A 27,750-nucleotide genomic window follows, 5' to 3' on the forward strand; every position below is an offset into this window, starting at 1 on the left:
TCGAATATCTAGATTTTTTGCATTCGAAAAGGGGGTATCTCCTTTAGCTGGTTTGAGGGATAATGGGTTTGTAGCTGAGCAAGCAATGAAAAGGGCTGAAACGAAGAAGGTGGAGAAACATGCTAAAGCCTACGAAGAGAACCAACATGTTTTTGTCCCTCTGGCTTTTGATAACTTTGGCTCCTTGGCACCGGAAGCTATCTGTTTCCTAACCAGGGTCCAACGGGTTGTGCATAACAATGTGTCGACTCCAAAGGGGCAAGGGTATGTCTTTAGCAGGTTAGGGTTTGCAATTCAGAAAGGGGTGGCGGCTCAGCTTGTTACCCGCCTACCTGCTATGTTGATGTAATATCTATGTTTCAATATATAATTCCAAATGAATCTAAAATTAAAAAAGGGTTTCTAATAAAATTAAGATATTTGAATTATCAGTATATTTTATTTTATTATAATGATTATTTATTAGGAATTTCAGATATTTTGGGTAGGTTATTTAAAAAATTTTCGAAACCCAAAACAATTTTATTGGTTACTAATTTTTCTTTCAAAAAATTATTAAATAATATTTTTTTCGTAATTCAAATACTGAAATCCACTATTCCACTTAAATTCAATTATCTGAAGCTCTGGACAAGTATATGAACACCATGAACTACGCATATCCCCGACACTGATTCTTTAATTTGATGCCATCTCAGCCGAAGCCACTTAGTCACGGAGTTATACGAAAGCCACTACCTCAGGCCTTAAGTTTAGTTTGAAAGATGTAAATGTGAAGTTAGCTCACTTGGCAGATGCAAGTAATTCTTAGAGGTGTGGACACACTTTCGATTAAGTTCAGGGCATAATCCTATAATTTTTTAAATGATTAAAATTCGTATGAGAAAAACATCATCCTAGAGCGTGAATTGTACTCTCGTTTTGAGTTTCATTTTATTGAATCGTGATATACACGTACGTATATTGTGAGTAAAAGTCTATGCTAGAATCAATTTGTCGTTGATGGAATCCACCAAGTAATTTGTAATTTGCAAAGCCCCTAAACTTTAATAAAATCCATTCTAACCCCCATTCTTTCATGAAAAGACATCGAAACCCTTTGAGATGCAAAGTTTTTTTTCCAGCCCTTTCTTCAAATACTTATTTAGTTATTTTAGTGTTCCACTTTTAATTGTAATTCATGTTTTTCTAACGTTATATTCACACCACACTTAACTAACTAACTAAAGAAACAACTTGCTTACATGTTGAACTTTATTTGGTTATAAAGAGTTCACACATGATTTAATGTAGTTTTGAGATCAGTATTCAAAACTCGAGCTAATTATATATAATATAATATAATATAATATAATATCAATCAATCAATCATACCCAGTAAAGTCTCACAAATAACATAGCTATAAGTAGGGTCTGGGGATGGTGGGATGTAGGCACACCGTACCTCTATCCACATGGATAAAGAGATGGTTTTCAGAGAGACCCTCAGCTCTAAAGTACATATGTATGAAGCAATACAAAGGAAATCAGAATTCAATAATAATAATAATAATAATAATAATAATAATAATAATAATACTATTTATGTAGAGAAAATATTATTATAGTGTGTGACTAAAATAAGGTAAATAGAAGCCCTAAGGTATTCCATTCTCCCTAAAAATCCTTAACTTTAATTCTACTTCTCCAAGCATTCCTATCCTCAACCATGTCCTCGGAGAGGTTTTGGTCTATCAAATCATGCTTAATCCTCTCATCCCAAGTCAATTTAGGTCTTCCTCTATCCCTTCTCCCCTCTATAATAATGTTTCCTATGGATCTAACCGGATTCGTCGTTTGTCTTCTCTTCACATGTCCAAACCATCTCAATCTCCACTCTCTTATCTTGTCTGCTATGTTGCCACCCCTAATCTCTCCCGAAACACGACGTTTCTTATTCGATCTAACCTTGTGTGCCCACACATCCAACGTAGCATTCTCATTTCTGCCACCTCCTGTCACACCCTCAAATTCCACTAATGGAGTTTTACCGTCAGAGGGTGTGAACTAACAGGATCGGAATCATCAGTTATAATCAAACCATAAAAACGTTTAAATGAAATTAAGTGCGGAAGCGTAAAAACCAAAAGACAAAAGTTGCGTCACGCAGGACGACTTAAAAACCCATGTAATAATAGTTAAAACATGTTTGCATATCAGAATGTTCAAAAACCATGCATGATCCTATACCGCGCTCCCGCCTCGGCTACCTGAGAATAACATACTAAAAGTGTCAACACAAGGTTGGTGAGTTCACAAGTTTAAATAAAATAAAGCGTTTAGCGTTTGCGTTCAACGTTTTGCGTTCAGCGTTTTGCGTTACCAGATAGTGTTAAATCAATTATATATCGATAGGTAGCTAGCCTATACAACAAGTATTACTAAGTGTTCGACACCGAAGCTGACTGTTTATCAAGTGCCTTGTCACCAGGTCATCCAGACCATGGTACGTGTTAGCCAAAATTACACCCGCTCGACCTCCAGTCGAGTTTAGCGTTGGGTGGGGTTTGTCAAACCCAGTAGTACTACTCAACAGTGACTCGCTATTCCAAATATTAACCGGTTCGATGTGTAGGACTTCAAATGTTTCGTTTGCCACTTAGCCTTTACAAGTGATATATAATTTACTAACAAAATCTTAAATGCGTTTATCGGAGTATGTTATCTCACCCAAGTGAAAAGCGTTTAAAACAGTTTAAAGGGGTAAGTGAAACTCACTGTTTGCGAAGAATTCCCAAAATAAATCACCAAGTGATGCGCGTCACAGAAAAACTCTCTCTAGCATTCTAAAACAGCAAGGAGATTTTCTAAGTATCGGAACTAATATCGAGTCTCTAGACCCGGCACATAATTCCTAATCACAAGATACGTTTTGTGTTTTTTTGTGAATCGTGTGTGACTTAACGAGTACATTTGTGATACGATACGTGTGTGAGCAATTATTTACGTGTCATGTATTAATAATGTACATCACTAGCAATTACTCCCCGTAAGGGAAATTTGGTCACACATAACAATTAACTAGCAATTATTCCCCGCAAGGGCAATTTGGTCAAAACACGACAACTATTTAGCAAGTATTCCCCGTAGGGGCAAATTGGTCAAAACATAACAATTAACTAGCAATTATCATGTTTCATGCATTTTCACAAAATTCAGCAGCTAGTTTCACCGAGACAGAAATTCTACTTGAAAGATTGTACTATTCCACCGATCATAGCATCTCAATTAATTTACCAAAAATCATCACTAAAGAATGCATTTGTTAGGTTTTCAGAAAATATTTTATTTTATTTTTATTCCACATATATTTCTCATAATAATCAAAACACTACAGCAAGCTCATAACAGTCAAATTCATGCGCAACAGAATGTTATTTAAAATTCCCGTTAAATGAAAAATCCAACAAATGCAAGACCACTTGGGTTAGGTTCCTAACTCAATAAGTCAACTTCCAGAAGTGGAACCAACCCAATTGGTCCCGTAGTTCATCAGATATAACATTTACAAAACAACCTAACAGCAGGTCTAACAACTCAGCTTTGCACAACGTTTTTGTAAAATCATAAAGGTTAACTTTTACACGTCCAAAAATTGCAAATTTATATTATTTAGAAACTAGATTCAACCTAGTTTACTGTAGTATCAATAATCTCAACCAATTTTCACATTTACACCCCGATACAGTCAATTGAACATCAACAACACAATCTGTCCAGAAACTGTTTGCAACAAAACTCAACATATTAACCATCTATAGACTATAATCCGTTCATATAACACTCTAGACACCATAATCACTATCCATGCACATCAATTACACCATACATACATGGTTAGGGTTTTACTTGATCTCAAAATCAAGACACAACAATTAACATGTAACAATATCAATTCTAGTTATCAAATCATCATCAATACATCATCAAATCAAACAAAGATCATATGAACACAATATATGAATTTTCCAGATTTTAGGGTTTATAATTAACCCATTCAAACTCAAAATTAAGCATGTAAAATACATAGGATAGTTGTTTATACCTTCCTAGCACCTTAATCTTCGATTAACTTGAAAGATCTTGTGTACATGTGTGTGTGTGATTGACGGCAGCCAAGAACAAGGGGGGAGGGGGGCCGATCGGTCTAGAGGGAGGGAGAGGGAGTGTTAGGGTTTAGGTTTATATTATTATTTATAATAACATGTTACATCTAGGTCCCTCAACTTCTAATTTGCACTTTTCTAGCTTATTTTAACTAGCTCTTGTTTCTTGTTTAGTATCATACATAATATAATCAAGTAACACATATGTCTAACACATAATTATCACATAATTATTGTTTTAACGTTTTTCGTTTATTCACCAATTGTTTGCGTCAACTCGTTTGCGTTTCGGTGCAATTCCCGAAAGACTACACATGTAGTAAGTGTCAAGCATCATTTAAACCCTAGTTTAAATGTAATGAGGTGTGCGTTACAGATTCAATGATCTTAAGTTTGAATTGACGGAGTTGAGTTAACGGAGTTAACCTGAAATTGACGATTGTCACATCATTCCCATGTTAAAGAATTTTCGTCCCGAAAATTTGAGTCAAGTCGTGATGAGTGTCTGAAAAAGTAAGAAAAATTTTCAGTTTGTCATATCATCCCCTAGTAGAAAGAAATTTCGTCTCGAAATTTAATTCATACCTCCGGTGATTTCTGACGGTTTGTCGGGTTTCGCGGTTTTCTGTGTTTGGTCAGCCCTTCAAAAAGGTGAGGATACTTTTTCATCATTTTATCCTCGCGTTCCCACGTGAACTCCGGTCCACGTCTTGAGTTCCAACGAACCTTAACGATTGGAATTTTGCTGTGCTTGAGTGTTTTGGTTTCCCAGTCCAAAACTTCAACTGGTTCTTCAATGAAGCGTAGCTGTTCATCAATTTGCAGTTCGTCCAAAGGGACTACTTGGGTTTCATCGGATAAGCATTTCTTCAAATTGGATACGTTGAAAACATTGTGTACACTGCTGAGTTCCGCTGGTAAGTCCAGTCGGTACGCCACCGGACCAACGCGTTCCGTTATCCGGTAAGGACCAACGTATCGTGGGTTGAGTTTGTTTCGCTTCCCAAAGCGAACCACACCTTTCCAAGGTGAGACTTTGAGTAACACTTGGTCATTCACTTGAAATTCGAGAGGTTTTCGGCGCTTGTCGGCGTAACTCTTTTGGCGATCTCGTGCTGCTGCCATGGGATTTCGGATTTGAACAATCTTTTCCGAAGTTTCGAGTACCAGTTCTGGACCAGTGATTTGGCTGTTACCCACCTCTGCCCAGCAGAGTGGTGATCGACACTTCCGTCCGTACAGTGCTTCAAACGGCGCTGCTTTAATACTTGCGTGGTAGCTGTTATTATACGAAAACTCTACCAAAGGTAAGTGAGGTTCCCAACTTTTTTCGAAATCCAACACACATGCACGCAACATATCCTCCAGGGTCTAAATAGTTCGTTCACTTTACCCATCCGTCTGAGGATGGTAGGCTGTGCTCATATCAAGACGTGTGCCTAGTGCGCTTTGTAGTGACTTCCAAAAGTGCAAAGTGAAACGAGAATCTCGATCAGAAATGATTGAGACAGGCACTCCGTGTCTAGACACTACTTCCTTCATGTAGACGCGAGTCAATCTTTCCATTTTGTCCGATTCCTTAATCGCTAAAAAGTGTGCGGACTTAGTCAACCGGTCAACGATCACCCAGATGGTATCGCATCCCGTCAGTGTTTTAGGTAATCCCGTGATAAAATCCATTGAAATGTGTTCCCATTTCCACATTGAAAGTTCCGGTTGTTGTAGTAGGCCAGATGGTTTCTGGTATTCTATTTTGACTCTGGCACAAGTCAAGCATTTGCTCACGTAGGTGGCAATGTCGGCTTTCATATTCGGCCACCAGTAAAGTGCCTTTAAGTCATGATACATTTTATCTGAGCCAGGGTGGATAGAATATCTGGACTTGTGTGCTTCGTCCATCACCAGAGTTCTCAACTCTCCGTATCGTGGAACCCAAATCCGGTTCTCAAAATATCGGACCCCGTCCGATTTGGTTTCAAGTTGCTTGTTCATGCCCCGCATGAGTTCCGATGGAAGATTATCATCTTTCAAAGCTTCGAGTTGCGCCTCGCGAATCTGATCGGGTAAGTTGGTATGAATCGTGAGTTGCAATGCTCGCACTCGTCTGGGTTTATCTGTTTCTTTTCTGCTGAGGGCGTCGGCCACTACATTGGCCTTGCCAGGGTGGTACTTGATGGCACAATCATAATCCTTAAGCAGCTCGACCCAACGACGCTGTCGCATGTTCAGCTCCTTCTGATCGTAGATATGCTGGAGACTCTTGTGGTCGGTGTAAATGGTAAACTTGGTACCGTACAAGTAATGCCTCCATATCTTAAGGGCAAACACCACAGCTCCGAGTTCCAAATCATGGGTCGTGTAGTTCTTCTCGTGAACCCGCAGTTGTCGAGAGGCATAAGCTATAACCTTCTCGAGTTGCATCAGCACACAACCGAGACCTTGTATCGATGCGTCACAGTGTACCTCAAAATTCTCCGTTCCCTCGGGTAGGGCTAGAATAGGGGCGCTACAGAGTTTGGTTTTCAACAGTTGAAAAGCGGATTCTTGCGCGTCACCCCAATTGTACTTAGTACCCTTGTGAGTCAAAGCTGTGAGGGGTTGGGCAATCTTTGAAAATCGTTCAATGAAACGCCGGTAGTAGCCGGCCAGTCCTAGGAATTGCCGCACCTCAGTTGGGGTCTTAGGTGCTTCCTAGTTTTTGATGGCCTCTACCTTACCGGGATCGACATGGATACCATTCTCGTTGATCACATGTCCTAAAAAGTGAACCTCGCGAAGCCAAAATTCGCATTTCGAGAGTTTTGCGTACAGTTGTTCCTTCTTAAATAATTCCAGAATTACCCTTAAGTGTTCCTCATGGTCAGCCTTGTCCTTGGAGTAGACCAGGATATCGTCAAAAAACACAATCACAAACTTGTCGAGGTATGCCCTGCATACTCGATTCATGAGATCCATAAATACGGCTGGTGCGTTGGTTAGTCCAAAAGGCATAACCGAAAACTCGTAGTGACCATACCGTGTTCTGAAAGCCGTCTTTGAAATATCTTCTTCGCGCACTCTTAGTTGATGGTAACTAGATCGCATTTCGATCTTCGAGTAATAACTCGACCCTTGGAGCTGGTCAAACAGATCATCAATTCGGGGTAAAGGATAACGGTTCTTGACCGTCACCTTGTTCAACTCCCGGTAGTCGATGCACATGCGGAAAGTCCCGTCCTTCTTTCAGACAAATAAGACAGGGGCTCCCCATGGTGATGAGCTAAGTCGGATAAAACCCTTATCCAACAAATCTTGTAACTGAGTGGACAGCTCCTGAAGCTCCGCCGGTGCGAGCCGATACGGAGCTCGTGCTATGAGTGCTGCACCGGGGGTCAACTCGATTTGGAATTCGACTTGTCAAATAGGAGGGAGTCCAGGCAAATCCTCCGGGAAAACTTCCGGAAAATTCGCACAATCGGTATATCTTCAATTCGCTTCTCTTCCGCGGGTTTCTCAACAATCTGCGCCAAAATTGTCGGATGACCCTTTCGTAGATACTTCTGCGCTTTCATGAGGGTAATGACGCTGGTGGTCATGCCGTTTCTCTCGCCCCGGATCGAAATGATCTCGCCGGAAGGGGTAGTAATGTGGACTATCTTGTCGTGACATATAATCTCCGCTCGGTTCTCGGATAACCAGTCCATGCCGACCACGACATCGAAACTACTAAGCGTAAAAGGAATAAGGTCGATATCAAAGACATGACCTGCCAGTTTTAACTTACATCCCGCAAGTACATGAGTCGTTACTATAGTCTTACCGTCAGCTAATTCAACAGGAAACTTAGCATCTAACGGGGTTGGAGTTAGGTCTAAGAGTTGACTAAAGGCTTTCGACACAAAACTCCTATCAGCTCCAGTGTCAAACAATACAGAAGCAAAACAATCGTTCACAGGGAACTTACCAGTCACCACGTACGGATCATTGCGGGCTTGACCCGACCCAATAACAAAAGCTCTTCCTTTACCATTGTTTCCACCACCACTGCCACTTCCATTACCTCCATTGTTGTCGTTCTGTTTCAGCTTGGGACAATCTTTCCTGAAATGACCTTCCTGCCCATATTCGAAACATCCCTTCGTCGTTATAGGTGGTTTAGGAGCACCCTTTGCCGCAAGGTCTCCTCTACATTCCTTTGCCTGGTGACCCATCTTTCCGCATCTCAGACACTTGACACGGTCACACGGGCCAGCATGATGATAGTTACACCTGTTGCACTTCGGGTACTTCCCAGCATAGCCGCTCGAACCCTGCCCGCTACCGTTGTTATTGTTATTGTGACCCTGATTTTTTAAGCTCCGGGTGAATTCGGGCTTTCGGTAGTGTTGCTGCTGTGGGGGGTTCGAGGATGAGGATCTGGTGTTGTCAAACTTTCTCTTTCCGCTGCTCGGGTTGTTGCTGTTGTTGTCAGCACTCGGGTTGTCACGGGCTTTAGTGGTTGAACCCCTAGGTGGTAGCGCACCTTGGGTCACTGCTTGATCCGTTAGTTTGTGAGCTAACCGAATCGCTTGTTGAATCGTGGCTGGTCTGGAAGACGTCACCATGCCCTGAATCTGCGGTGCTAACCCATCAATATACATTTCAATCCTCTTACTCGGCGGGTCTACCATCCGTGGACACATCACAGCCAACTCGTGAGAACGGGTGGTGTAGGCTTCGATTTCTGAACCCACCATCTTCAATGACCAAAACTCGGATTCCAACTTTGCAATCTCCTCCCTAGGACAGTACTGTTCTCGCATCATGTTTTTGAAATCCTCCCAGTTCATCGCGTTAGCCAGTTCCAATCCAAGGATCTGCACGTTTGAATTCCACCATGTGAGGGCAGAATCTTCAAGTGTTCTAGCAGCAAATTTGACCCTACTGGCAGGGGGACAATTACACATCTAAAACGCCGACTCGGCCTTCTCAGCCCAACGCAGGAAGCCTATAGCTCCCTCGGTGCCCTTAAACGTACTGGGCTTGCAGTCAAGGTAATTCTTGAAGGTACACGTTCCAATTGGACCTCCAGCTTGGTTCTGTACATGTGCGGCTAGAGCGGCCGCCGCGTGGTCATTCAGCAGAGTTTGGAGTTTTGCTGCAGTCAGGTTGATGTTACCACGTCCGTGTCCAGCGTTTCTTCCTGCCATTTCCTAGAATCATAGCATAAAATGTTAAACATGAATTTTTCTTTCATATGAAACACACCATACATGTAATAAAAGATAGGTAAGAAAGAAATAAAAGGAACAAACATCATATCAAAACCATATATTAATCCAAATAATAATTCATGATTTAAACCATTGTATTCGCTACAAAGTATTTAAAACCAATCCTTAAAATCATAGAAAAATAATAGTTTGGATGGAGACAACCCCTCCATCTAGGTGTTATCATCCTTAGATGTCATCGTCTGAGGAAACCTCTGAGTGTGCCTCCTCCTCTGCCGGTTCTTCCTCCGGTTCTTCTTCAGGTTCCTCCTCGGGATCCTCCTCAGGCTCCTCTTCGGGATCTTCTTCGGGCTCCTCTTCAGGCTCTGCCTCAGGCTCTGCTTCAGGTTCGGCTGCGTTCTGAGCAATTTGCATTTGTAAGACATCGCAGCGCTCTAAAGCTATCTCGGTTCGGGTCCTTGCTACTTGGAGTTGCTCTTGCAAGTCTATCATCTCGGCTTGCATCTTTCTCATAATCTTTATCTGTTGATCACTAGCCTCTTGCATTTCCTTCATTGCTACTGTCATGCGGGAAATTTCCTCTTTAGTTTCGGTTCCATCTTTTAACAGTCCGGAAACGTTCGCTCTCATATAGCGCATGTAACCAACATCACGCTCCAAACAAGAAACAACAGCTGCGAGCACACGCTCTACAGGTTCGGTTATGGGTGGTAAGGTGTTGGGATAAGCAGGATGGTTCGGGTGGGGTAGCGGGGGAACTTGTTCGCGATAGACCATACGTCTGATCATATTAGGGTACCAATCCCAGCTAACTTCGTTTTCGTACATGCCTCCGGATAAGCGATACCTCTTCGGTGCGGGAGCTTTGAGTTCCGGAACTACTCGGGGTGGCGATGCGGTAGGTATCTGCGGTTCTTTCCCGTGAGCATGAGTCATCGGATCGGATGATGATGATGATGATGGCGGCGTCGACATTCCTACAGGTAAGCCGTGTATGCGCGCGTATGAGTGAAAGGGGTAAAGAGATAAGATAACAAAGACTACACAAATCTATGCAGTGCGTATCATTATAACTAATGGGTCGTCGCGGTTATAGTCTAGTATGCATGCAATTTCTAGTTCGCTATAACCAATGGCTCTGATACCAATCTGTCACACCCTCAAATTCCACGAACGGAGTTTTACCGTCAGAGGGTGTGAACTAACAGGATCGGAATCATCAGTTATAATCAAACCATAAAAACGTTTAAATGAAATTAAGTGCGTAAGCGTAAAAACCAAAAGACAAAAGTTGCGTCACGCAGGACGACTTAAAAACCCAAGTAATAATAGTTAAAACATGTTTGCATATCAGAATGTTCAAAAACCATGCATGATCCTATACCGCGCGCCCACCTCGGCTACCTGAGAATAACATACTAAAAGTGTCAACACAAGGTTGGTGAGTTCACAAGTTTAAATAAAATAAAGCGTTTAGCGTTTGCGTTCAGCGTTTTGTGTTTAGCGTTTTGCGTTCAGCGTTTTGCGTTACCAGATAGTGTTAAATCAATTATATATCGATAGGTAGCTAGCCTATACAACAAGTATTACTAAGTGTTCGACACCGAAGCTGACTGTTTATCAAGTGCCTTGTCACCAGGTCATCCAGACCATGGTACGTGTTAGCCAAAATTACACCCGCTCAACCTCCAGTCGAGTTTAGCGTTGGGTGGGGTTTGTCAAACCCAGTAGTACTACTCAACAGTGACTCGCTATTCCAAATATTAACCGGTTCGATGTGTAGGACTTCAAATGTTTCGTTTGCCACTTAGCCTTAACAAGTGATATATAATTTACTAACAAAATCTTAAATGCGTTTATCGTAGTATGTTATCTCCCCCAAGTGAAAAGCGTTTAAAACAGTTTAAAGGGGTAAGTGAAACTCACTGTTTGCGAAGAATTCCCAAAATAAATCACCAACTGATGCGCGTCACAGAAAAACTCTCTCTAGCGTTCTAAAACAGCAAGGAGATTTTCTAAGTATCGGAACTAATATCGAGTCTCTAGACCCGGCACATAATTCCTAATCACAAGATACGTTTCGTGTTTGTTTGTGAATCGTGTGTGACTTAACGAGTACATTTGTGATACGATACGTGTGTGAGCAATTATTTACGCGTCATGTATTAATAATGTACATCACTAGCAATTACTCCCCGTAAGGGAAATTTGGTCACACATAACAATTAACTAGCAATTATTCCCCGCAAGGGCAATTTGGTCAAAACACGACAACTATTTAGCAAGTATTCCCCGCAGGGGCAAATTGGTCAAAACATAACAATTAACTAGCAATTATCATGTTTCATGCATTTTCACAAAATTCAGCAGCTAGTTTCACCGAGACAGAAATTCTACTTGAAAGATTGTACTATTCCACCGATCATAGCATCTCAATTAATTTACCAAAAATCATCACTAAAGCATGCATTTGTTAGGTTTCCAGAAAATATTTTATTTTATTTTTATTCCATATAGATTTCTCATAATGATCAAAACACTACAGCAAGCTCATAACAGTCAAATTCATGCGCAACAGAATGTTATTTGAAATTCCCGTTAAATGAAAAATCCAACAAATGCAAGACTACTTAGGTTAGGTTCCTAACTCAATAAGTCAACTTCCAGAAGTGGAACCAACTCAATTGGTCTCGTAGTTCATGAGATATAACATTTACAAAACAACCTAACAGCAGGTCTAACAACTCAGCTTTGCACAACGTTTTTGTAAAATCATAAAGGTTAACTTTTACACGTCCAAAAATTGCAAATTTATATTATTTAGAAACTAGACTCAACCTAGTTTACTGTAGTATCAATAATCTCAACCAATTTTCACATTTACACCCCGATACAGTCAATTGAACATCAACAACACAATCTGTCCAGAAACTGTTTGCAACAAAACTCAACATATTAACCGTCTATAGACTATAATCCGTTCATATAACACTCTAGACACCATAATCACTATTCATGCACATCAATTAAACCATACATACATGGTTAGGGTTTTATTTTGTAACATCCCGAAAATCCCAAAATAATATTAATTATATTACTTAATAATAGAGAGAAAGTTACTCGGGTTATCAGGAATTAAATAAAAGAATAGAGGTTGGTATGGGTCGGGCTAGTGTCGGGTAATGGACGTGGGTTATGGACTAGGATTAATAGAGATGGGTTAAATGAGAATGGGCCTTAGGTCCATGGGATTTCAGGGGTATAAATATCCCCTAAACCCAAAATATCTTTCATTTTCACCAAACTCCCTAACACTCCAAAAACACACACTAACTTCGCCGCCGGACCGAAGGCAGATCCGGGCAGATCCGGCAGACCCGAGTGAGAGAGAGAACGATTAGTGGTGATAAGCAAGTAAACGAGATCCAAACAAGCCCAAAAAGGTATGATTCTTGATATTTGAGGTTTAAAGATCCAAGCTTTTTAGTGTATAAGCGACCAAAAATGGTCGGGAAGCGTAGTGGGTGATATTGAACCATAGCAAGGGTGTTAAAATCGCTCAAAATGCTCAAAAGAAACCGAACAGCGGCTGTCTGGGTAACTTCGCCTTCATCTGGGCAACTTCGCCTTCAACGCGATGAACTTCGCCTGCAAGCTAAGTTCGCCTGATGAACTTCGCCTGCAAGCTAAGTTCGCCTGATGGCAACTTCGCTGTAAAGTTAAGTTCGCCTAACTGGTAACTTCGCCTGAGGCCAAGTTCGCCTGATGATAACTTCGCCTGAAGCCAAGTTCGCCTGATGGCAACTTCGCTGTAAAGCTAAGTTCGCCTAGCTGGTAACTTCGCCTACAGCTAAGTTCGCCTAAGGTTAACTTCGCCTAAAGCCAAGTTTGATTAGAAAATAAATTATAAAGCGATAAGTTAAAGTAAGTTAATACTAGGCCACCAGATTAGATCAGACGAGTATTGATACGTGTAACTTGTACAGTCAGCCGAGCTCAGATAGAGAAGAGATTTACAGCTATCAGAAAAAGAAGCAGAATTCTGGTGAGTTTCTAGCCCCATTTATGTGTTACGTTTTCGGGGCTGTGTGCATACTCAATATGTTTGTCAATACACTTATCCTAAGAGATAAGTGTATGCCTTATATGGATAATGTGAAATATATGAATGATTGCTTGATGGTACGTGAACGATCTTCGGATATTGCACGTACTGTCAGGTTGCAGCGCTAAGAATAAGGTAAGTATGTTATGTATGTTCATGTGTATGAACATGATAGAGATAATAGAAGAAAGAAATGATAACGTATGGTTGTATGGTTACGAAGAGGGTACCGAGCCCTAGTAATACTCGAGGAATGTAGGACGTAATGCTCTTTATAATGTAAGATACGAAAGTAAGATAATACTAAAGAAAGTAAGAAAGTATGAACGAAAGGATATAATTTTATGTGTATGCCTTATATGGATAATGTGAAATATATGAATGATTGCTTGATGGTACGTGAACGATCTTCGGATATTGCACGTATCGTCAAGGGAAGTGACTAGCTCCTTACATGGATATTAAATAATAAAGTATAGTGTTCCTTTTATGGAAGGTATAGTGTTCCTTTTATGGATAGTAAAGTGATCCTTCTATGGATAGTATAGTGTTCCTTCTATGGAAAGTATATATGGTAGGGTAATGGTAATGGTTCTTTTAAATAAATATTACGTGACAATCCTCCTATGGATATTTATACAAGGTTAAGGTAGTAATAGGTGTCTTCGGATACGGGAAGTAATATATGGGAATAAATTGTATGATACCTGATTAACTAGAACTCACTCAGCGTAGCTGACTTTTAGTATGCACGCAGGTGAGCTGATTATAGAGTTAGCATGAGGATGACACACGGCATGGATTGAACGGCTGGCATCTGAAGAAAGAAGTAAAAATGTTTTGAATATAAAGTTTTGTGTTATGGTATCAAAGCAAAGATTTAATGTTTTGTAACAAATGATTGATGTTTTATATTCCGCGAAAAGTTTTAATAAACTCTGATTTGAAGGACTGTGTTTATGAGTAAATCCGACGTTAAAGTAGGGTCACCGGGTTCAGGGCCTTACATATTTGATCTCAAAATCAAGACACAACAATTAACATGTAACAATATCAATTCTAGTTATCAAATCATCATCAATACATCATCAAATCAAACAAAGATCATATGAACACAATATATGAAATTTCCAGATTTTAGGGTTTATAATTAACCCATTCAAACTCAAAATTAAGCATGTAAAATACATAGGATAGTTGTTTATACCTTCCTAGCACCTTAATCTTCGATTAACTTGAAAGATCTTGTGTATATGTGTGTGTGTGATTGACGGCAGCCAAGAACAAGGGGGGAGGGGGGCCGATCGGTCTAGAGGGAGGGAGAGGGAGTGTTAGGGTTTAGGTTTATATTATTATTTATAATAACATGTTACATCTAGGTCCCTCAACTTCTAATTTGCACTTTTCTAGCTTATTTTAACTAGCTCTTGTTTCTTGTTTAGTATCATACATAATATAATCAAGTAACACATATGTCTAACACATAATTATCACATAATTATTGTTTTGACGTTTTTCGTTTATTCACCAATTGTTTGCGTCAACTCGTTTGCGTTTCGGTGCAATTCCCGAAAGACTACACATGTAGTAAGTGTCAAGCATCATTTAAACCCTAGTTTAAATGTAATGAAGTGTGCGTTACAGATTCAATGATCTTAAGTTTGAATTGACGGAGTTGAGTTAACGGAGTTAACGGAGTTAACCTGAAATTGACGATTGTCACACCTCCATCTTCCGCACTTGTGCCTTCTTGATGGCCCAACAATCTGTTCCATATAGCATTGCAGGTCTTACTGCAACCCTATAAAATTTTCCCTTTAGTTTAGTTGCGAAACTCTTGTCGCACAATATACATGTGGCCGCTTTCCATCTACCCCATCCTACATGAACTCGATGGATCACATCACTGTCTAATTCTCCATAGCTCTGAATAAATGATCCTAGATACTTGCACTTCGTTACCTGCGGAACCACCTGCCCTTCAATGGTAATCTGTGCGTCCTCATTGTCATTTACCCCTCCAAAAGCACAGTGGAGATACTCCGTCTTAGATCGACTAATCCTTAAACCTTTTGTCTCTAAGGCTGTTCGCCACTCCTCAAGTCTTATGTTTAGATCCTGTTTTCTTTCATCAAGTAACACAATATCGTCTGCGAACATCATACACCATGGGAGCGTCCCCTGAATCGACTTTGACAACTCATCCAAGACTACTGCTGTAACATCCCGAAATTTCAAGATAATATTAATTATATTACTTAATATTAGAGAGAAAGTTTACTCGGGTTATTAGGAAATAAATAACAGAATAGGAGTTGGTATGAATCGGGCTAGTGTTGGGTAATGGATGCGGGTTGTGGACTTGGATTATTTGAGATGGGTTAAATGAGAATGGGATTTAAGGGATATAAATATCCCCTAAACCCAAAATATATTCATTCTCACCCTACACCCTAAAACTCCTAACACACACATACACACACATTCTAACCGATCAAGATTCGAAGCCGAGACCCGAGATTTTGTTGATAGATCTGAGTTGGTAAGGTAAGAACAAATCCAACAAAGCTAATATTACTGAAAATGGTTAGGATTGGATGGGTTAACCGGACCTGAAACCCAAACTGCCCAAATCGGACCCCTAAAACGTCGATTTTAGGCCGATTTGATGGTTGGGATTTGTAGGCGCCGATCATACGATTCCGTGGGTACCAAAATCGAGTTATTTGGATAAGAAACGAAGGATTTATGGGCAAACAGATCTGCAGCGCGATAACTTCGCCCGCAAGATTAAGTTTCGCCTGATGAACTTCGCCTTCAAGCGTAACTTCGCCTTCAAGCGTAAGTTCGCCTAAGGATAACTTCGCCTACGGCCAAGTTCGCCTAAGGATAACTTCGCCTGAAGCCAAGTTCGCCTAAGGTTTAACTTCGCCTGAAGCCAAGTTCGCCCGAGGTTTAACTTCGCCTAAAGCTAAGTTCGCCTGAGGTTTAACTTCGCCTGAAGCCAAGTTCGCCTAAGGTTTAACTTCGCCTAAAGCTAAGTTCGCCTGAGGTTTAACTTCGCCTGAAGCCAAGTTCGCCTAAGGTTTAACTTCGCCTGAAGCCAAGTTCGCCTAAGGATAACTTCGCCTGAAGCCAAGTTCGCCTAAGGTTTAACTTCGCCTGAAGTGAAGTTCGTTTAGGAAATAAATTAAAAGCGATAAGTTAAAGTAAATACCAGTCCACCAGATTAGATCAGACGAGTATTGATACATGTAACTTGTACAGTCAACCGAGCTCAGTTAAGGAAGGGATTTACAGCTATCAGAAAAAGAAGCAGAGTTCAGGTGAGTCTCTAGCCCCATTTATGTGTTACGTTTTCGGGGCTGTGTGCATACTCGATGTGAAGTGTGAATACACTTACTTTAAGTGGTAAGTGTATGCTATAGATGTTATATGAGGTATATATTTATAATGCTTGTCGGTACGTGAACGATCTTCGGATATTGCACGTATCGCCAAGGATAGTGATTGCCAAGTGGTTGATAGTGTGTATGAATGTTGTGATGTGACTTGTTCACTACGTAAATACTAAACTAATATGAGTGTGGCCAAGGCAGGTTGAGGTAGAGTGTGTTAGAGGTAGCAGGAGTCTAGTAAGGGTGTTAGTGGCATAGCGTGAGTGCGTGATAGGGAAAGCCTATACGTGCCTTCGTTATTAAGTGGCATAGCGTGAGTGCGTGGTAGGGAAAGCCTATACGTGCCTTCGTTATTAAGTGGCATAGCGTGAGTGCGTGGTAGGGAAAGCCTATACGTGCCTTCGTTATTAAGTGGCATAGCGTGAGTGCGTGATAGGGAAAGCCTATACGTGCCTTCGTTATTAAGTGGCATAGTGTGAGTGCGTGATAGGGAAAGCCTATACGTGCCTTTGTAATTAAGTGGCTAAGCTGTAGGGGTAATTAAGTGGTTAAACAGTGGCATGTTAGACAGTGGACTATGTGTCTTCGGATACGTATATATATTGTATGAAGTGGTTGTATGATAAGTTGCTTGATTAACTAGAACTCACTCAGCGTAGCTGACTTTTAGTATGCACGCAGGTGAGCTGATTATAGAGTTAGCATGAGGATGACACACGGCATGGATTGAACGGCTGGCATCTGAAGAAAGAAGTAAAGATGTTTTAAATATAAAGTTTTGTGTTATGGTGTCAAAGAAAAGATTTAATGTTTTGTAACAAATGATTGATGTTTTATATTCCGCGAAAAGTTTTAATAAACTCTGATTTGAAGGACTGTGTTTATGAGTAAATCCGACGCTAAAGTAGGGCTACCGGGTTCGGGGCCTTACAAGTTGGTATCAGAGCATAAGTTCGAGAGATTTAAGCATCCTACATGCTTAGACTCGAACATAAAATGGGATTTAAGTAAGAAAGGAAAGAAGATGCCAGTTCAAGAATGCCATGTGTCGCTCAAGCAAAAATCAGTAAAGGTAAAGTGTATGATTAATTGATATATGTTAATGAGAAAGAAAAGATACGTGAACGGTAGGGATAGGAATAATTGATTGTTTGATTTGACTAACTGCTTAAGTAGAACCTGCACAAATAGACTCATAAAGGGAAGTGTATAGGACACGGAAAGCAACGTGATCAGCTAGTCACAGCTGGCCACTGTTATTACCTGTTAGCCTTGCTATCCTTGTACTAAATAGTTCCTTGAATGATGATGTTTGTGTTTTCCCCTTTAGAATACTAATGGCTGGAGCTGGAGAATTTGTTGAAACTGGGGGTCGCACTGGGCGTCGTGGCAGGCCTCGTCTTGTCCGGCAACCCTCGGTAGAAGAAGCTTCCCACACCGAAGATGAAGGAAGCGCAGCTGGAGGAGACCAGAACAACAACGAGGAAGTTCAACTTAGCCCTGCAGTTCAAGCAGCCATTGTTCAGGCTGTAGTTGCTGCTGTGATGAACCTGAATCCCGAAGGATCTGCTGGAAGCCGTGAACGAACTGCTGAAGGGGCGGGTGGTGATGGTAGGAAGGATGGGGAAGGTGAAAGAGGGGCCTCGAGTGGGGATAAGTCTGTGAAAGTCGATGATAGGAGAGGAGGACAAGGTGGGTGCAGCTATAAGTCCTTCAAAGGATGCGACCCGCCAAAGCTGACCGGGTTGGGAGACGCAATCGCTACTCTCCAATGGATAACCGCTATGGACAAGGTTATCCGCATTAGCGAGTGCCGTCCCGATCAAGCTGTCGGTTATGCCACCCAATCATTTGAAGATGAGGCTATGTATTGGTGGGAGAGTGTGGAGCAGAGGAAGACCCGTGAAGAGATCAAGGCAATGGGATGGAATGACCTAAAGGACATGGTGATGAAGAAGTTCTGTGCTGACGCCGAGGTTGAAAGGGCGGAGATGAAGTTCCTAAACTTGAAAGCTGGGACTTTGACACATCGTGAGTATACTACTGAATTCAACCGCATGTCTAGGTTGGTACCTGACATGGTGAACACTGAGGCTAAGAGAATCAAGTGTTACGTGAGGGGATTACCACAGAGAGTCCGCATGTTAGTCAGGACAAGCAAACCTGTCACCTTTGAGTCTGCGGTCGAGTTGGCGGAGATGGTCTATGATGATCTGGCGGCGGATGATGTGGGAGTGGAAGATGAGGAAAAAGGGAAAGGAACTAAAAGAGCTGGGGATATCGTGGAGCATGCAGGGAGAAGGACACAGAAGATGGCAGGGAATGGAGCATGTAAGGTGTGTGGAAAGATGCACTTGGGGGAATGCAAGGCTGGTCCAAACCAGTGCTACCGATGTGGGAGGAAGGGGCACCTCTCCCGTGAATGCACCGAGGACCAGAAGTGTTACAGGTGTGGTAAGTCAGGTCACATAGCTAGGGAGTGTGGAGAAGCCGTAGCAGTGAGGGAGGGAAGAGGAAACGCGTGAAAGGATGGTCTATTAACTGCTAAGGAGGTAGCAGGAAAGTAAGTGGCATGTCACAGTTGTTTTATGTTTAGTAGTTAAAGAGTGTTTTATGTTACATTTGAACCTATGTTTGTTTAGCAAGCTTGAATGATTTCCTTTTATGTTATGAGGTACTTGTGACTTCTTGTGCTTTTGTATGAACGATCTATGAATTTAACTTGAATGCATGTGGGTTATAATAAATAGTTGTGTGATGGTAAAGCGTCGCCTTAGGAGTTAGCGTTATTATATAAAACAAGGTTCCTCGGGAAGGCGATACGAGACTTGGTACATCGAGGGCTTCATGGACAAGCTACCGTAATAGCTAAAACACATGATCACCGCTCGATGACTACAAGTCAGGAGTAAGAGGGATAACTCAGGAAGCGAAGGCGATTCAATAAAGCGTGTAAATATAAGAAGTTTTCCTTTTATAGGGAATAAGTTAGGTTTCGGGGACGAAACCTCTTTAAGGAGGGAAGACTTGTAACATCCCGAAATTTCAAGATAATATTAATTATATTACTTAATATTAGAGAGAAAGTTTACTCGGGTTATTAGGAAATAAATAACAGAATAGGAGTTGGTATGAATCGGGCTAGTGTTGGGTAATGGATGCGGGTTGTGGACTTGGATTATTTGAGATGGGTTAAATGAGAATGGGATTTAAGGGATATAAATATCCCCTAAACCCAAAATATCTTCATTCTCACCCTACACCCTAAAACTCCTAACACACACATACACACACATTCTAACCGATCAAGATTCGAAGCCGAGACCCGAGATTTTGTTGATAGATCTGAGTTGGTAAGGTAAGAACAAATCCAACAAAGCTAATATTACTGAAAATGGTTAGGATTGGATGGGTTAACCGGACCCGAAACCCAAACTGCCCAAATCGGACCCCTAAAACGTCGATTTTAGGCCGATTTGATGGTTGGGATTTGTAGGCGCCGATCATACGATTCCGTGGGTACCAAAATCGAGTTATTTGGATAAGAAACGAAGGATTTATGGGCAAACAGATCTGCAGCGCGATAACTTCGCCCGCAAGATTAAGTTTCGCCTGATGAACTTCGCCTTCAAGCGTAACTTCGCCTTCAAGCGTAAGTTCGCCTAAGGATAACTTCGCCTACGGCCAAGTTCGCCTAAGGATAACTACGCCTGAAGCCAAGTTCGCCTAAGGTTTAACTTCGCCTGAAGCCAAGTTCGCCCGAGGTTTAACTTCGCCTAAAGCTAAGTTCGCCTGAGGTTTAACTTCGCCTGAAGCCAAGTTCGCCTAAGGTTTAACTTCGCCTAAAGCTAAGTTCGCCTGAGGTTTAACTTCGCCTGAAGCCAAGTTCGCCTAAGGTTTAACTTCGCCTGAAGCCAAGTTCGCCTAAGGATAACTTCGCCTGAAGCCAAGTTCGCCTAAGGTTTAACTTCGCCTGAAGTGAAGTTCGTTTAGGAAATAAATTAAAAGCGATAAGTTAAAGTAAATACCAGTCCACCAGATTAGATCAGACGAGTATTGATACATGTAACTTGTACAGTCAACCGAGCTCAGTTAAGGAAGGGATTTACAGCTATCAGAAAAAGAAGCAGAGTTCAGGTGAGTCTCTAGCCCCATTTATGTGTTACGTTTTCGGGGCTGTGTGCATACTCGATGTGAAGTGTGAATACACTTACTTTAAGTGGTAAGTGTATGCTATAGATGTTATATGAGGTATATATTTATAATGCTTGTCGGTACGTGAACGATCTTCGGATATTGCACGTATCGCCAAGGATAGTGATTGCCAAGTGGTTGATAGTGTGTATGAATGTTGTGATGTGACTTGTTCACTACGTAAATACTAAACTAATATGAGTGTGGCCAAGGCAGGTTGAGGTAGAGTGTGTTAGAGGTAGCAGGAGTCTAGTAAGGGTGTTAGTGGCATAGCGTGAGTGCGTGATAGGGAAAGCCTATACGTGCCTTCGTTATTAAGTGGCATAGCGTGAGTGCGTGGTAGGGAAAGCCTATACGTGCCTTCGTTATTAAGTGGCATAGCGTGAGTGCGTGGTAGGGAAAGCCTATACGTGCCTTCGTTATTAAGTGGCATAGCGTGAGTGCGTGGTAGGGAAAGCCTATACGTGCCTTCGTTATTAAGTGGCATAGCGTGAGTGCGTGATAGGGAAAGCCTATACGTGCCTTCGTTATTAAGTGGCATAGTGTGAGTGCGTGATAGGGAAAGCCTATACGTGCCTTTGTAATTAAGTGGCTAAGCTGTAGGGGTAATTAAGTGGTTAAACAGTGGCATGTTAGACAGTGGACTATGTGTCTTCGGATACGTATATATATTGTATGAAGTGGTTGTATGATAAGTTGCTTGATTAACTAGAACTCACTCAGCGTAGCTGACTTTTAGTATGCACGCAGGTGAGCTGATTATAGAGTTAGCATGAGGATGACACACGGCATGGATTGAACGGCTGGCATCTGAAGAAAGAAGTAAAGATGTTTTAAATATAAAGTTTTGTGTTATGGTGTCAAAGAAAAGATTTAATGTTTTGTAACAAATGATTGATGTTTTATATTCCGCGAAAAGTTTTAATAAACTCTGATTTGAAGAACTGTGTTTATGAGTAAATCCGACGCTAAAGTAGGGCTACCGGGTTCGGGGCCTTACAACTGCAAAAAGAAACAGACTCAGCGCTGACCCCTGATGAAGACCTACCTCTACAGGGAAGAGATCAGTATCACCCACTGGCGCACGGACACTTGTTGCACTCCTGGTATACATATCCATAATTATCTCTATGTATTTCCCTTGTTTGTCCCTGATCTTATCTTGTACAGCCTCGTTCCACCACCAAAGACTCCTTATGCCCACCTGTCTTTCCTGTTGTGACCCCGAGAGTCTCCTTTGCTATTAGGATGATCTTTGCTATAATATAATATAATATAATATAATATAATATAATATAATATAATATAATATAATATAATATAATATAATATAATATAATATAATATATTATTTAGTTGTTTTAATTGAACTTTATGTATGCATATACACATGCATATGCCAACGATCCTTAGCTAAAATGGTTGAGGTTAGACACCTAAAGATTTTATTTAAAAGAGAGAGAAGTCTTGGATTGAAGTCTCAGATGCGACAAAAAATAGGTGGTTTCAGGTTATGGCAGAAGATTTTCTCACTGATAGCGGGTTTCCTCCTGAAGGTAGAATGAAGATGACCGGATATGCCAGTGAGCCGTTAGTGATCCAAATGGTTGTTCAAAAGAATATACATATATAGAATATTCACGATTGTTTCGAGAAAGAGAGACTATTAACAACCGCTCTATGCATTCGAATTTCAAGGGCTAAATATAATCAAGTTAACTTTTGATTCTATCCTTTTAAAACTTGGATACGTTATCTTATATCAACGGTATGGTTGGCAATACCTAACTTCATAAGTCATGCTTATATCATGGTGTATCTATAATTAGATGAGACTTATAATAAGATATTGAAGACATGTATAACGTAGATGTATATACATATGTCATGTGTATAAATATCATTCTGGAAACCATAATCTAATGATGCAATGCATGTTACATTTGTAGTCATAGTAGACATGCATATGCTATTGTTTATATGATAGCCTTTTGCCCAAAGTTTGTTGATAAGTTTCTATGGACACTACAACTACAATTGACTACACACTAGTCCACTTTGCTTTCTTTCAGTCATCAATTCCTTCAATACATTCTTTGTAAAAGTTGATTATGTGTTGCTCAGAGTAAACATATTCACTAAGTTAGCTTAATAGTTTTACAAGGCCTGCTGGGTATTTGCCAAATCAAAATAGACCTTCTAGGTTGATATTGCAAAGGTGACTTCTTAAACCACACCTTCCAAACATAGTAGTCACTTAAGCAACAAAACAAATAGCAGAACCCCACTTTAATAATTCTAACTAGGATAGTATCTGTGTTACACACGGGTTGAAAATAGATAAATAACAAAATCAGTATAGACAATCATAAAATTTTATAAATAGACAACCATATATTAACATTATGATGGCCTAAACAAAATATTTGATAGTAACATTGTCAAATAAAAAGTTAATAGTTACACAAACTTGTCTATATTAGCAAAGTTATGAAAATATTTAAATCGTATTATCCCAGTATGAACTTCAAAATTTTCCGTCCAAAAACAAAAGCATTTTGCTATAGAACCTGAAAAACAAAACAAACCATGTAACCTGATTAATTAAGTATTAAACTAAAATGTTAATGTATTTCATAATGAGTTTATGTTACCATTAATATCTAGAAGATTATGTAAAACTAAAAACAAAATGTGTGAATGTAATAATTACCATATAAATATAGACAATCATAAAATTTCACAAGAAAACATTTAGAAAATCATAAAATTTAACATAACTTTATAAACACAATCTTATAAAATTCATATGCTTTTTAAAAAAAATGCAACAAACTGGTCATCAAAATCATAATATTTTTTCACTGTCATATTAAACAAACACGCATAATAAACATAACTTAGTAACCAAACTATTGACCATTCATATTGTCTTAATACAAGCTTAAACTAAGACAAACTAAATATACACATTAAAAGGAGAGACCAAAAAGATCTAAACATGTCGGAGTCAAATTTACCAACCATCAACTTCTTCATAATTTCACCAAAAAAAAATGCCTTCACAACTTGACAAACAAAATACACGATTATAGAAGTTTATTGTATGGTTTTGGAAGTTTCTAGTTATGAACTAAACTAATAACTTAAATAGAAAACACAAAGTAAACAATGAAACTAAAAAATTTAGAGTAATTAACTACATAACTAAGTTAGTGGTGTTACCTTAAATTTTATCTTTAGATTCCAAATAGTTTGGAAGATCATCAAAATTTGACTCATAGTTCTCACACTCTAACAACCATTTCACCTTCTCACTAACTTCATTTTCCGAATCCAAATGTGCCCTTTCTTTATAACATTAGCAAGCTTCAAGTGATCCAAATCTCTCAAAAGAAACAGATCATTGGATTCCAATATTGATTTAGGATAGTACTCGTGTTACACACGGAGGAACATATTTAAAAACATAATATATATGTAACATCATATAAATTTAATAAAATGCAAATGTTGTACTTATAAATAAATGATACTTTTACATGAATTATAAGACATGATAACTTATTTGAATCAAATACAAAAACATACAAAGACTAACAAATATAAATGAAAAGTTAAAATATTTTATAACTTATATCATTAGTACAATAATAAGCAAACAAAGAAATTAGTCTCCAAATTAATAAAACAATTCTACAATGTTGATTCAACAAAACTTTTATCTCAATGTTGATTCAAAAGATGAACTATATCTAAGACATGTATTACGCATCAATAACTGTAATATTTATTACTCTAAGATAGTACTCGTGTTTATTTGCACATCAATTTAAATCATTTATTACAAACCATGTTTGAATTAAGTATTACCATCTTGAAAAACATTTATCACTAACTTTATTTTCCAAATTCAAATGTGTTATTTCTTTTATAACATTAGTAAACTTTAAGTGATCCAAATCTCTTAAAAGAAACAGATCATTGGATTGCTATATTGATTTAGGATAGTACTCGTCTGACACACGGTGGAACATATTTAAAAACATAATATATATGTAACATCATATAACTTTAATGAAATGCAAATATTGCACTTATAAATAAATGATAATTTTACATGAATTATAAGACATCATAACTTATTTAAATCAAATACAAAAACAAACAAAGACTAACAAATATAAATGAAAAGTTAAAATATTTTATAACTTATATCATTAGTACAATAATAAGCCAACAAAGAAATTAGTCTCCAAATTAATAAAACAATTCTATAATGTCGAATCAACAAAACTTTTATCTCAATGTTGATTCAAAAGATGAACTTTATCTAAGACATTTATTACGCATTAATAACTGTAATATTTATTACTCTAAGATGGTATCCGTGTTTATTTGCACATCAATTTAAATCATTTATTACAAACCATGTTTGAATTAAATATTACCATCTTAAACATTTATCACTAACTTCATTTTCCAAATTCAAATGTGCCATTTCTTTTTAACATTAGCAAGCTTTAAGTGATCCAAATCTCTTAAAAGAAACAGATCATTGGATTCCAATATTGATTTATGATAGTCTCCATATCAATAAAACAATTCTACAATGTCGATTCAACAAAACTTTTATCTCAACGTTGATTTAAAAGATGAACTTTATCTAAGACATTTATTACACATCAATAACTGTTATATTTATTACTCTAAGTTAGTACCCGTATATATTTGCACATCAATTTAAAACATTTATTGTAAACCATGTTTGAATTAAATATTAACATCTTGAAAAATTATAGTTAGTAACCTACCATCTTGAAAAAAAAATTAACAAACCATGTTTGAATTAAAAGGTCTAACTTTTAATTTTAAAATGTCATATTTTGACTTCAAATTGTCAACATAATATATATGCATTTTTTAAAATCCAAAATGTGTCCACTACTTTTTCTTTTGCTTGAAGCAAACTTAATGTAATTAATACAAATTAATTATTTGATTTCGATCAAAACATAATTAAATTCCAAATTATTATTATTGATAAATACAAACTTATATGTATAAACATGCATAAATTATGCTTCACTTAAAGAACATTAATAAATTTACGGTTACTATTTTCTACATTATTAGTAACTCTTAATAAAATAATAATGGATTTTAAGAGAATATTTAATTAAAAATATTACAATAGTCAAAATAAATGTATGTTTTAATTAAAATAAGGTTTTGATATACCAAGTAATGATGCATAAATTATGTTTTAATTAAAAATCCTACAGAATAAACTTATTATTATGTAAATTATGGATAATTAATTTCAAATTAATTTTTTATGATATACCAAAACTATATACAATTACGGTAAACAAATATAAAGAATTGAAGTTATGATTTGTTTTAACATTTAGAACGAATTTTGAATTTGTAATAGTATGAATGGTAACTTGTAATCTTTTAACAAAAATAATAATAATAACATACTTGTAAAGTATAATTTTAATATGTTACCTTAAACATAATCTGAATATTGGTAAATTTTCTATGTAAATGTTGGTCAAACCATTATTATGAACATTAATTAGAAATTCAAATTTATGGGAACTTATTATTATGTAAATTATGTATAATTAAAGTATATAAATTAGGGTATAATTAAAGTATTAAAGTATATATATTACAATATTTATTTTAATTCGGTTATTTAAACAATTAAGGAAAGTTAGATATACAAAAATGAAGGAACGAATAAACATTAATTAGAAATTCAAATGTTAGTCAAACAATTAAAGGAACCTGTTAAATAGGAAACATGTTAATATTTCGTGTAAATGTTAATCAAACAATTAGTATGGACATTAATTAGAAATTCAAATTCAAATTTAAATCATATACCAAAAAAGTAGAGAGATACCGTAAATAAATTTGATATCTTGATTTACTTATTTATGTAAATTAGTAAACTTGTTATTATGTATTATTATTTATAGATTATGGACATTTAATGTTAGAGAAATTATTATTATGTAAATTATGGATAATTAATTTAAATTTAAGTTTTATGACACACCAAAACTATATACAATTACGGTAAACTCATATTAACTTTGAGTTGGGTGAAATGATTGTAAATTAATTTGTATTTCGTTAAGATTTAAATTTTTATATAAAAGGGAGTACAATAATTATATTATAAATGGTAGTAACAAAGTTCTATGTATGTGTAAATGTTATTTTATAATTATCATTGATATGGTCAAATAGTCAATGAGAAAAAAAATGAAGTTAACTTGTAAAATCGGTTTTCTTTAAAAATTAAGGAAAGAACTTGTGTCTGAAATGTGAATGAAATAAATTGTATTAAGCAACAAAATTAGGAAATAGTTAATTGAGAAAGTCAATACATATAAAATGAGAATTCTGTTATGACCATAAATTAGGAAAGTCAAACTAAATAATTCAGATTAATGGAATAGTTAATTGTGTCATTTATTAAGGCGCCATAAAACAAAATATAAATCAAGGTATAGATTAATATTTATCTTTAACTAAAATTTATGAAATTGAAATATTGAAATACATGAATATTCAAAAAAGAAAATCTATACATGATAATATAATAAAAATACATCTTATAAAGTCTTGATCAATCGTGAAATCATATTATATGAGTCGGAAAATAACCTGAAATAATAAAATAGAAAATTAAT

Source organism: Bidens hawaiensis, unplaced genomic scaffold (assembly GCF_021521415.1).
Source record: "Bidens hawaiensis isolate Kalapana, Puna unplaced genomic scaffold, B.hawaiensis_p1.1 tig00003857_1, whole genome shotgun sequence".
NCBI classification, from domain to species: domain Eukaryota; kingdom Viridiplantae; phylum Streptophyta; class Magnoliopsida; order Asterales; family Asteraceae; genus Bidens; species Bidens hawaiensis.